Below are 12396 nucleotides of genomic sequence, written 5' to 3' on the forward strand. Positions count from 1 at the left end.
ACAATCAGTGAATGGAATAACATTACTTAATAACAAAAACAAATACACAACCTTCCCCCCCCCCCCCCCCCCCGGCCACACACACACACACAGATACAGGCAGAAAGCACCCTTCATGCTCTTTCCTTTGAAGAATATGACTCCATGCATTGGCTTCCACCTTTGTTTTAGACGTTGCTGTGGTGATGAATAGGCTTCTGAGGGAGAGAGAGAGCGAGAGCGAGAGAGTGAGTGTGTGTGTGTGTCTGTCCTGTTTCTCCTATATAAAACGGTAGTTCTGATCACATAGTTTTTAATCTGAATGGCAGTTCGCACTCTGGCAATGGTTAAGTCTCTCGATAAAGCACTTAGAAAACAGAATTAGTGATTTAGTGGAATTAGTTATTGACATGATCTTAATCTGCTGTTTATTTGCTTTTGACACCAGCTAGCAGGGAACTGGGCACTCACAAAGCTTTAGATTTTTTCCATTGCATAGAACATGAGTTACAGAATAGCAGATGGTATTCTTTATAGCTTGTTTGTACCATAGACACTAATTTTCCATCATTACTTGAACTTTGGGAAGGAAAATGGATAGTGAAAGGAACTGATAAAGGTGTCTTTAAAGGGAAAGGCAAACATAATCTTTTTTTTTTTTTTAAATGAAGCTTGCTTAACATTTCAAAGTATAAATTTGTTATATTGGGAGTTAAATTCAGGAAATGGATCTGTTTACTTTTAAATTCCATGTGCCAACAAATATTACAAATCAGTGTTTATGTAATACACAAGTATATTCTAAACTTAAAATATGGAAATCTGCTGTAGAAGTTGCATTATCAATGCAGATAAACCAGAGACAGAAATGTATATTGCATGGATCTTACACATTTCAAAGTATTTTCAGAATGCTAGAGAGTTATGTTAACTGTGCAAGTTTTTTGCTGATACAAATATAGTTCCAAGGTACAATTGCTTGAAGTCCAAGAAAAAATATAAATTCTGAATAGTTACTCTCCTCTTAAAAAATTGCTTGTGCTGTTTTTAAATGTTTGAGCATTGCTCCTGGGTAAGATCTTTTCAGATGTGATGCTTAGGTTGTTTTTTTTTTTAAATATATTTTTTCATAGGGCAAGAAAAGATAAATAGTACTTTTGCTGTATAAACAACATGACCATGAATCTCCATACCTCTGGAGCAAAATGCAGACACCACTTCAAAATCCTAGACTTTTCCCCCAAGAAAACCCAATAAAATTAAACCATCATATCTAAAGAGACTGTACCCCAATAGCAAAGGTCAAATATTAAAAGGCATTAGATAGTCCATGGTGGCAGCCACCTGGAACTTTTCTTCATGAGAGCTCCCACTGTTCCTACCATCAGTAGAGTTGCACCAGTGATACCAGTAGGAAGTATTTCAGGAAAAAGACAGTGCCTATGCTGCAAGGAATGATGGTTGAGTGGTTAGGGTATTATTCTAAGACATGGGAGGTTCAAGTTCTTTTTCTACTGCAGAATTTGTGTGTGATCTTAAGCAAGTCACTTAACATCTCTGTGCCTCGGGCTCCCTTCTGAAACTTGAGGCTAATAGTACTTCTTTACCATGCAGAGGTATTCGGAGGATAAATAGTTTACAGATTGTGAGTCACTCTGATACTAGGATCCTGGGGACCATATCATACTTATGAGAGGGAGAGACATTTGCCTAAGTTAGATAGAAGGTTGCTGCAGTAACAGGACCTTCGAGGGAGGGGTTGATGAAAAGTAAGAAAAATAGGCATTCTAGAGAGGATCTCAGAGAGCTCTTCACCTCACACCTGTGCCAGCTCCCTCTGGTTTTTTAGGAAACAATGCAGTATGAGTATAGAATGGGACTTAAAAAAAAAAAATTGCTACGGTATTTGGATCCCTTACTTATTGGAACTATTTCAAGGGTTAACTTTAACCAGTGTTGAATGCATTTGTTTATTTGAAGTTCATCGCTTTGAACTATATTTCACGATGAACTAGATCACTTTTAAAGGGTGTTGTGATTGGCAATAGCGGTTCACAGTCACGTTATAAATTGCGCCCACATGCTAATGGCCCTTTATCGCTACAGGTTTGACTGTCAAGACCCCTGGTTACGCTACAGGTGTGTCCTGGTACTGTTAAAATATGATTCCATTTTTGTACGGCAAAGGAAACCCAGTTGTGCTTGAGCATGGCTCAAGGATGCTCTTACTGTCTCATTCTTGGTACAAAATGGAGTTTTTGCTTTAATGGTGTCAGGAGACAGCTGTGCTAAATCAGTTTCTCCCAATATGGTTGTATTCATATTACGGTACCTGGGTTGTAGTAGCAACTCATGACACAAAGCAAAGGTGCTTTCTACTTGTCTTTCATCCTGGCCCTTAAGTGATCCCACATTACCAGCTCTTTAAATTTGTGTGGCTGTGGTATCATAAATCAGATTAATATTCTTCAGAGACTAAGCTAAAGGAGTAAAATTGAGTTACTTAAATCAGGATGCTAGAAGAGATGTGGCTTCTTTTCTGCCCCAAGACACACAAGCCATTTCTTGTTTTCAGAACAGTCAGGGGAATTAAATGTTTCTGCAGAGGCCACTTTACAATTTTATTTGAGGCAACCTTTGATTAAAACAAATGGCCAAACGCGCACACAACCCACAATGACCGCACTAAGTGCCTTGCACAAATACTTTTATGTAAAAGGGTTAGAATCATCAATAATTAACTTGTTAGATGGTGTAATAGATTTTAGAAAGAAAATTGTGTCCAAGCCTGTTGAAAGTCAATTGTGGGTCAGTCCAGCTGACAAAGTGATACTATGCCCAAGGCCTTGGTAGGAGGGCTGTGTATGTGCTGTGGTGTATGTGTGCCAAAAATCATATGATCCTTTTGATAGGAGAGCTTCGTACAACAGTCAGATTTTAGGCAGGGAGAGCAAAAATAATTAACTTTCAGAATTTCACTTCAAAAAATGTAGCTGGCTTTGAAAATGCAAACATGCTCCCTTCTGTACAAAATTCTTCACATATTGATAATGAGATAGAAAGCCCTTTTATTTCTAGGTTGATAGGTCAGTTCCTGACCAGGGGCCCAATCCTATCTAGAGCACTGCAGGTGCAAGCCTCTTCCAGCGCAGATCTCCCTGAGGGGCCCAGCCCGGCAGCGAAAGGAAAATATTCTGTGGTCTGTACGACCTGTGACAGAGTGCTGAGCGCTAACTGATGTCCCAGCACTCTGGTCACTTAAGCTCTAATTATTTCCCCCCAGAGAAGACTTTACTGAGGAATTAGAGTACTTAATTACTTAATCTGACTGTGGAGTGGGGGCATGAAGGAGTTAATTGTCCCATTAGCTGAGAGGGGTAGTTAAAAAGCAGTGGAAGGAAGTGCAGAGTGGGAAATGCTAACAGAACTGAGGGAAAACAGGTCTTAGGAGGGTGAGTGCTCTCCTGGGAGAACAGGCTGACATCTGAAGAAAGTTGTAGATAGAGGTGTTGCATGGATTATGATGGTCGTGGTACTATTAATAAATCACGTCGAGGTATTCACAAACGAGGTGTGCGAGACTGTGGGATCACATGACATGAACGTAGCGTACCCTGTTAGATGATCTTGTCCACTCTAGGAAAATCAGTACCTCGTTTTTAAGCAATGACTTAAAAAAAAAAGGGGGGGGGGGATGTTCTCAAGCTGCTTTTTTCATTTGGTGGTTTTGTAATAAAAACCTGCGCAGGTTTCCAAGACGGGGGTAAAATCACCTGAGCCATGTCTCCACTAACATTTCCAATCTGAGGGTCAGCTGCACCATTGCTGAAAGATGGATACTAATTTTCCTAGTGGAGCTACATCCCAGGGCTGTCAATTTGGCACCTCTCATGAACACTAAATCCACTGGGGACAAAAAGAAACATTGCATGGAAGAAATTAGCTGACTTTGTGCACTGCTGTATTTTATGCCAGGTGAACTAGTGCAATCAAATCAGTATTTTAAATCGAAGTGTCTGTAATTTGCACATTTTAGAGGGTTTTTTTTAATTACATAAAGAGCAACAACTCTCAGCTTACATATATTGGCATGTATTTTTGCTGTGTACCTGGCAAAAACTCAGCTGAATTTTTATAAGATCCATATTAATATGCTCCCATTTAGAGGGGTGAAATCATGCTCTGAGTGTCCAATATTGATTGATTGGCTTGTGTGTCCAGAACTAATGGCCATCAGAGAGAAATTGATATATTTTTAAAAAATAGTATTTTACTTGCGAGTAGTTAATAAGAGATTTTTGTAGTTGGTTTGTATTGTTTCACAGCTGACTCTGGTTTGAAGCTGTTTCAATCAAAATATTTTAATGGGGTTAAAATACAGTTGTTAAAAATCTGGCATACATTTTAATGTCCACTTAAGATCTGGATTATAAATACCGAATCTGTAAATTAGTTGCAGATGCAGGGTAATTTTTCACTACTACACAACCTAATTTATTAAGGAATAAGTGTGTGCTGGTTTAGCAGATGGGTGTTGAACTCTTCTTCCTTAACTAGCAGGGTAGGAATGGGTAGGATTGCAGGAATAGGTCCTAAATGAACTCTCTAATTTTTAAGGAGCAGCTTTACATCCAAACCTTCTTGTTTGAAAGAAGGCGACACTTCACTATCTGCATGGATCTTCTAGCATGGGAGAGAGGGGGGCATGTGGGAAGGATCCTCATGGCACCATCAAAGGCACAAAAATTTCCTCCTCCAAGTTAGGAGTTGATTGTGTGGTAGAATTTCCATATTAGGAGGTTGAGAGAATGTGCAGTTGTGGCCTAGTTAGAAGTTCTTTACTTTTGAAAAATCAATATGAAGAGACACTATGCCAAAGTCCCTCAGTGGGGGTGCTGTCAAACACCCATTTGAAGAGAGAGTCTCTGTCTGTCTGTGTCTCTCTCTCTCTCTAACAAACAGGGTTATGAACGAAACACTGGACATCTTGTCTGATCTATGTTCCTTTTGGACACTCATTGATTTAGCTGTGTAGAGATGACGTGCATTTGTCACTTTTGGAAATCCTTTCTCAGTCCACGTGTGGAGTGACAGGATAGTGGTAAAAACTGTTTTCCTTATCAAGCAAGGCTAATGCTCCATCAGAGCTGTATGCCGGAGCAGTTTAAATATTGTCTCTTAGACAGAGTAAATGGTTTAATTTTGGACAGTTGAATCAAAATAGCAACATGCCTGTAAAAAGGGAGTCAACAAAATCAATAATAAAGTATGTGCATGTGCTCCAGTGCACACCCTTGTAATCTATTCTGTTGAGAGATTTTCATCCAGCTCTACCTTTGAGCTTCCCAGAGCATCCTGTCTGCTTTGTCTCCCTTGGTTAGATTCTATGCTCCTTAGGACAAGGATTTATACAGTGCCAAGCACGTTGTCATACTTAAGAAATAATATTGACTACGAAGTCTGGAAGATCCTTATAGACTAAATTAATGTGTTCATGTAATATGTTGTGTACTCAGAAAATGCTTTACTAATTAGCAATAGCTAAAACTGTTAAAATGTCCCAAAACACATCACAAACATTATTAAGGTTAAAAATATTATATGCAACTTTTATATTTAAATATAGTTTATTTTAAAATGTGAATTGTCTTAGGTTTTGAAACTGGGATTTTAAAAAACATCCTTTAGGCAGCATTGTGTAACTTGTGGAGAAGGGGGTGGGGAAAGAGTCAGGATTCCGGGAGTCTAGGTCCATCTCTGCTGCTACTGATTCGTTGCATGCACCTGCACTCTGAGACAACTTCTCATTTTACCAAACTTAGAGGGTTGTTGAGATGGAATTAATTATGGTTTTTGAAATTCACTTTGATCCTACAATAAATTATTGGCTTTTGCAATACACAGTACAGTGTTAGCAATTATCATAATTATATATTAAACCAATTTAAAAATGACCTGTTTCTGGTTCCCAGTATTTTCATAAGTCATTGATGTAAGTTCACCTTTAGGTTGAACAGGGTTAATTTTTTCCTCCAATGGATTTAAAAAGAAAAATTAACTTATATCCACGTAAATGAGGGGAAATTCCAATGATTACCTACGCCCATCATGACGTTTTACAAAAGGGACACATGATAGTTGAACTTCAGACTGGTTGTAGTTCAAGAAACTGCTCCTTTAAAGACCCGTTGGATGCTTGATATGTGAAAGTCTAAAATTATGGATTTCATTTCTAATACAACATAATACAATGTGCTTTAGAGGAATAGTGTGATGTCTTGCTCCTGGAGATACAAAAAACTGTGAACCAATAACATGCAGTCTGCTTTAATTGAAGAGTCGTGTAATTTCTGTTAATTACAGAAATTCTTGGAGGAGAGTTTAAACCTGAATTGTAATGGTCTTTTGAATAAAAGTGTAATAGGCAGCAAATGATTTTGATGTAGTCTGTCAACAATTAGTACCATTTCTTAGTTCAGATTCTGATGGGGTCATTAGGGTATTATATTAACTCAGTTTGTATTATAACTTTTATAGCAGAATCTTAAACTTTTTGCCATCATTTTGGGAGAGGAAAATTCCTTCAGTGCTGTATTTATTTTGAAATCCTGCATAGCAGGTTGGTCTCTGTTATACATAAATGCTTAGTCCGTATTTATAACCTTCAGGATTTTTTAAAAGCAGTGTCATAAAGGGCTTCTTCGGCCACGTATTTAAAAAACAAACAATTTTTCCAGAAATAATTAAGATAAAATGATGGACTCATTATGCTCTTCCCCTATGATAATGTTTCCGTACAAGTCTGCTTATGTGTAACATTTAGGAAAATATCAGCTAACCCCATCTTCCAAAAAACTACCTCCCCCATAGCCAAGGAATGAGATTGATGTGCTTATTACTTGTTTTTTCCATCTTTTCTTGACTAGAATCTTAAAAGTGTTTTGCTGTGTCTTTGGTGGGTGTCTGTTTGGTCGATTGACAATCGATGTGGAATTTCCTGCAACATTCTCTGCTGAACCTATGACACCTTGCTGGGTGAAATGTCACTGTTCTTAAATATTTGTGCACATACTGCACTCAGTGCCTTTTATAAATACAGTACTATGGAAACACTCTTGTGTAGGTGCAGCCCTAGCTGTTTTGCTGGCCAGGGTGGAAAACCTCCCCAACCAACAGCCAACACGAGGAAGTAATGGGGGGCGGGGGAAGCAGAGTGGCACAGTGTTTTGGAACCTCCTTGAAGTTGGCACCCAAAGCAACTGCCCTGCTCGTTTGCCCTAGAACTGGCCCTTGGGATATAGTGTCATACCATTCAATGCAGATGTCTAAATTTCAGCCGGCTAAAGGTAATGTATACATTTGTATTTTCAATGATTTTGTTTATTTCATTGTAAAAAGTGAATTGAATATGGATGGGCCATGCAAATATCTGAAGGTAAAGAGAACAACTGATGTGGTACCATGAGAAAGGTTAAGCTGGGCAACTGGAACTGGAGTCTTTGCATGTGGTACTTGTTGGTGAACCCCCACTGCCGTGGGGATGAGAGAAGAGACCATTACAGATCGTCACTCTGTTGAAATCATTAAGTCTGCTAAATTTTATTAACTGTTGTAGCCGGTGAGTTTGCCATGTGCTATTGTAACATCAACAGACCCCGGTCATCGGTGGGCAGGATCGAACGAGGGACCTCTGGAGCTTAGTGCATGAGCCTCTACCGCATGAGCTACAAGCCAGCTGTTCGTTAGCTAACGCTGTAGAGCAGACTCATTTAACTCTCTCTAAGTGGTCTCGGTGCCACTAGATGGGACAGACACCACATCGAGAAGGTCATAGTTGTCAGAGTATGAGCATTTAATAAATATAGGCCCAGGTCCTTGGCCCCCATCCAGCTGCTTGCTCTGTCCAGGCAGTGTAAAGTAGCTGGATAGCTGCCTTATAAGGCGCCTAGGGATGCTCTTGAAATAGAGACTCTTCAGTTAGCATAGAGCCAGCATAGCTGGCTGGGCAATATGGGTCATGGCCTTATCATGTCATACTCCTGTACCCCCCAGCCAGTAGAATGGTCACTATTTCTGCTGATGTAACTTAGAGCAGCTGAAGGGAAGCTGTAAATTTAGGTCAAAGACCAAATCTGCACCCTGAATTCTGTGACAAGTGTAGCTCCAGCTGGAGTCAGGGATCTGGTCCATAATATTGAAGAACTGTTTGATGTAGAGATTTTGGTTCTTGCTGACTCTGGATTTGTCAGTCAGCTGATGCCCATTTGGGTTCATAGTAGCCATTTCTCAGCCATCATCTGCTTCAGTGCTTGCTAACACATTGAACGAGAGCATGGGTCTTATGGTAACCATGTAGAATGGATACCATGTAATACAGTGCTACTTCTGTATGTTGTTTTATATGGTTAGCCAGATAGATAGTTCCAAAATCTTTTTTAGGGAAAAGGGAGCTCTGGTACATCAGGAATGGTGTGCAACTGTCCTTAGAAAGAAAGAAAGAAAGATTGCTAGTAATTAAAAGCCCTAGTCTAGCTAAGCATGTGCTTAACTTTAATTGCCTTGATCCAGCAAAACCTTTAAGGATGTGCTTAACTTGGTGCACATGTGCAGTAGTCCCGCTGACTTGAGTAGGGCTACTCAATTATAGGGGTGATAAGGTACTTTGCGGGATTCTATTAATTTTGGATCTGATCCATCTAAGGATTGTGTAGTTAAACTAGGAATTGATGAAAGAAGGGGAAATCCAGCAAGTGACTTGTTTTGAATTGTGAACTACGTTCTTAACAGATATGGAAATGTGGAGTTAATGCATCAGAGGGAAGGGGAAGTTCAGGGTAATGGCATAGAAGTGACCAAGAAGTACAGATTCCAGATATACAATGCTTGCAAGTATCCTAGCTAGATTGTTTTAAAAATACAAAGTCAATCAACTCTCATGCTTCAGTTGTTCCTGCTGATTGCCTGCAGGAGTTAGGAAGGCATTTTTTCCCCTCCCTGTGATAAAATCTTAGAACTCAGTTGGCCACATAATGTGTTAGAGGATTGAGCATTTCTGGCTCTCTGTGTCAGTAAGTATTGGCCACTGACAAAAGGAGGATACAAGAGTAAATAGACCAGTGATCTGCTCCAGTCTGACACATCCTACATTGCTATCAGAATATATATTATTGTAGTTTATGCTGTTCTAGGACTATTCAGTTCTCTATTCTCAGTGGAATGTTTTGAAAGTATTCCGCATTTTCTTCAGGTAGTGTATACTAATTGGTTTCTGCTTTAAGGAAAAAAACCCGAGGTATATTTATAGCTAATATTGTCATTTTAGTTATAGTATAAAAAGGTTATGATTTTTCTTGTATGTTAGCACTTAAAGTAATCTCTCTGTTTAAATGCTAGTCTCTTGTTTAATGGAGCAAATTAGTTGAAAAGGGGAGAAATATACCTCAATGCAGACATTGGATCTGGCTTGAATATTGTTTGCTGGAAAAAAACCAAAAACCACTGTCATGTGCAAAGGGCACAGTCAACTTTAAAAATCACCTTTCTGTCTGAAAATGTTTGACCTACTATTGTTGCAGGAAATTCCTAAAATTTCTATAAATGATGGTGGTTATTGAGAAATTTTCTCCCTTTCATTTTTTCATCTCTGTGCACTTCACGATTCTGTTTGTATAAGCAAATTCACTGTTTTCCTCTGTGTAGCTAGTTGCTCAGTTTCCCGTCTTTGTAGGAAGAAAACATTTGGTTGTTAAACTGCTTATACTAGCAGGGAGATTCAGGGGCAAGTGCAGTGCCTGAAACTAATTTATAACTTTTAAAACAAAAGAATGACTAGTTTTCAAATCAATACATTTGGTCCTTTTAAGCCATAGCAGATTATGAATAACTAGCTGGAAGAGATCTAAAAATTTTTAATCAGTTGAGTGTTTTTAACAGATAATAACCTGGACTATGCTTACCGCAGCAATTTTCAGGAGAAGTAAAAAGCTCTTGAATCCATTTAAACAGCCTTTGAGACCTTCAATTCCTCTAGCTTGAACTCTTTATATTGCAATTGTACTAGTTGGGAATTTGACAAGTAAAAGTCTGAAAGCTCAGGCCAGGAACAATCTAATGTAAAGACAAATTTTAAAAATGAACTCTGTGTATATTAGGATTCTCTTTTCCCTTGTAATTCTGACACAGATCAGTGACCATTTTCACGAATAAGGTACCTAAAACTTGGAAAGGACATTTTTGGCTAATAGCGCTAGCTGTGGTGTCCTGGTGAAATTCTGACTTCGGGTAATTGCATTCTGTCTAAATTCCTATTGTCTCAAATGGATACAGTACCATTCACTTCTTACCCTAAGCTGCTGTGTAACGTTGCTGGTGCTATTACAATGGCTAATGGCATCACACAAAGTGTGGGTATTATTCAGAGGTGGATAAAGTGAAATGAACCCTGTGCACTATATAGACAGTAACTCTATAAATGGTGTACAATTCTGTAAATCTCTTGATGCTTGAAAGAGAGACTCTGTATGACTCTTTTGGCAGGGATACTTGGGAGAGGTTGAGGCATTACTGTGTTTTCATACAATGTGTGTGTGGGGTGTGTGTGTAAATGAACTGTCCTCTAAAAAGCATAGGTTGAGATTTTCAAAGCTGAGTGAGAAATTTAGCCCATACAATTTCCATTCAGGTCTATAGGAGCTGTGTGGCTAAATCCTCCTGTCAGCTTTGAAAATCTCAATCTTATTCTCTCTTTATCTTTTAGTGTTTTACTCAGATAAAATGTGTAAAGTGTTTTGAGTGAGGAATGAAAACTGATTTGTGTTTCTTTAGACAGTAATCAATTGCCGTGGTATAGTTTAACAGTAAACTTGGTGCTGGGCACATGGCTTTTGAAAAGACTGTACTCAGTGTCTGGATATTTGCATTGTGGCATGGGGGAAAAACATTCTTTGCATTCCAAATATTCAATGACTTCTCTTAATTCTAAATCATTCTCACTGAGGTAAGCTTGCACGGCTAATCTGCCTATCTGTGTTCATTTCCGATTTTTCAGTTATATACATTATACTTTTTTTTTTAAACACTGCACACTGCTGTAACTGAATATGGACTGCTCAGAAGCAAAGTAAATGTTTACTTATTAAGCAAGTAAAGGAAATCTTGGTTACCGCCCTTGAAAAACTAAGTGAGGAATTTCATGCAATCTGTAAACTCAGACAGGGGTTCCCACCCTATTTTTTTGACATGAGGTTGTGTCATCTAGACTAGGAGTGGGGTTTTGAACATCAGTTAGAAGATTTTACATTAAAAATTTGTTTTCTTTTAATAGATCTGAGATTGAGCTCTGATAACTAATTTATTTGCTGTGTTAAGACTTCTTAACTAATTATTGAAATAATTGCAGATCACAGTATGTGGCTGTCATTTTTCTTTTTGATTTGAGAGAGAGAGAGACTGAGTGTGTGTGTGTGTGCTGGTTAGCATTAGAATGTTGACTTTGTACCCTATTGACCGTAGAGTTTATTAGCAATACCCTCGTGTTGTAAAAGAAGCATTTTGTTTTCGTAAGAGTTTAAAGCATTAATAGTGCCAATACCTTTTAAAACTGCAGAATCTGATTACTCTGAGCTGATGAAAGCATGATTATCACAGGAATTTTCAAGCTGGAGAAGTAACCCCAAGAAAATCTAATCTACCATGCTTATGCATTTATATTTGTTTATTGACCAAATACAGGTTGAACTTGGCTGTGAATTCACATACTTCATCCTGCCAATTTCCTGTATCAATGTTTGGATTTAGTCCCCAAAAGAGTGGAATACATAGCCTCTAATATCTGTCATCATATAGTAAAGATTAGAAGCAAAGCATAGATTTCCAGGGAGACACTGATATACGTGAATGGAAGCAGTTTTTTTTAAAAAAAAAAACAAAACAAAAACCTCTTGCATAGATAAAATGTGTTAGCTTCAGTTGGTGTTTGCCTAAATCATGCTTTCTAGAAGATTGATTTATGGTCAATTTGTAATACTTGTTCTGAGGGTATGAGCTATGTACACATAATATTTCTATAGTGCCTTCTGTTCAGGGATCTCCTAGCCATTTAAAATCAAGCTTCATATATCTGTGTGAGGAAAATGAGTGAGTTAATATTCCCAGTTTGCAGATTGGGGAAAGAATGTGAGACGTCACTTTTCAGTGGGGCTCATGGAGAATATATCAGAGGAGACTAGAACAGGGGTGGGCAAACTTTTTGGCCCAAGGGCCACATCAGGGTGCAAAACTGTATGGAAGGCCAGGTAGGGAAGGCTGTGCCTCCCTAAACAGCCTGGTCCCACCCCTAACCGCCCCCCGGGACTCCACTCTCTATCTACCCCCCCCACTCCCCATCCCTGACTGCCTCCCCCCGAACCTCTGCCCTAT

This window comes from Eretmochelys imbricata, chromosome 1 (assembly GCF_965152235.1).
Source record: "Eretmochelys imbricata isolate rEreImb1 chromosome 1, rEreImb1.hap1, whole genome shotgun sequence".
Classification (NCBI taxonomy): Eukaryota; Metazoa; Chordata; order Testudines; family Cheloniidae; genus Eretmochelys; species Eretmochelys imbricata.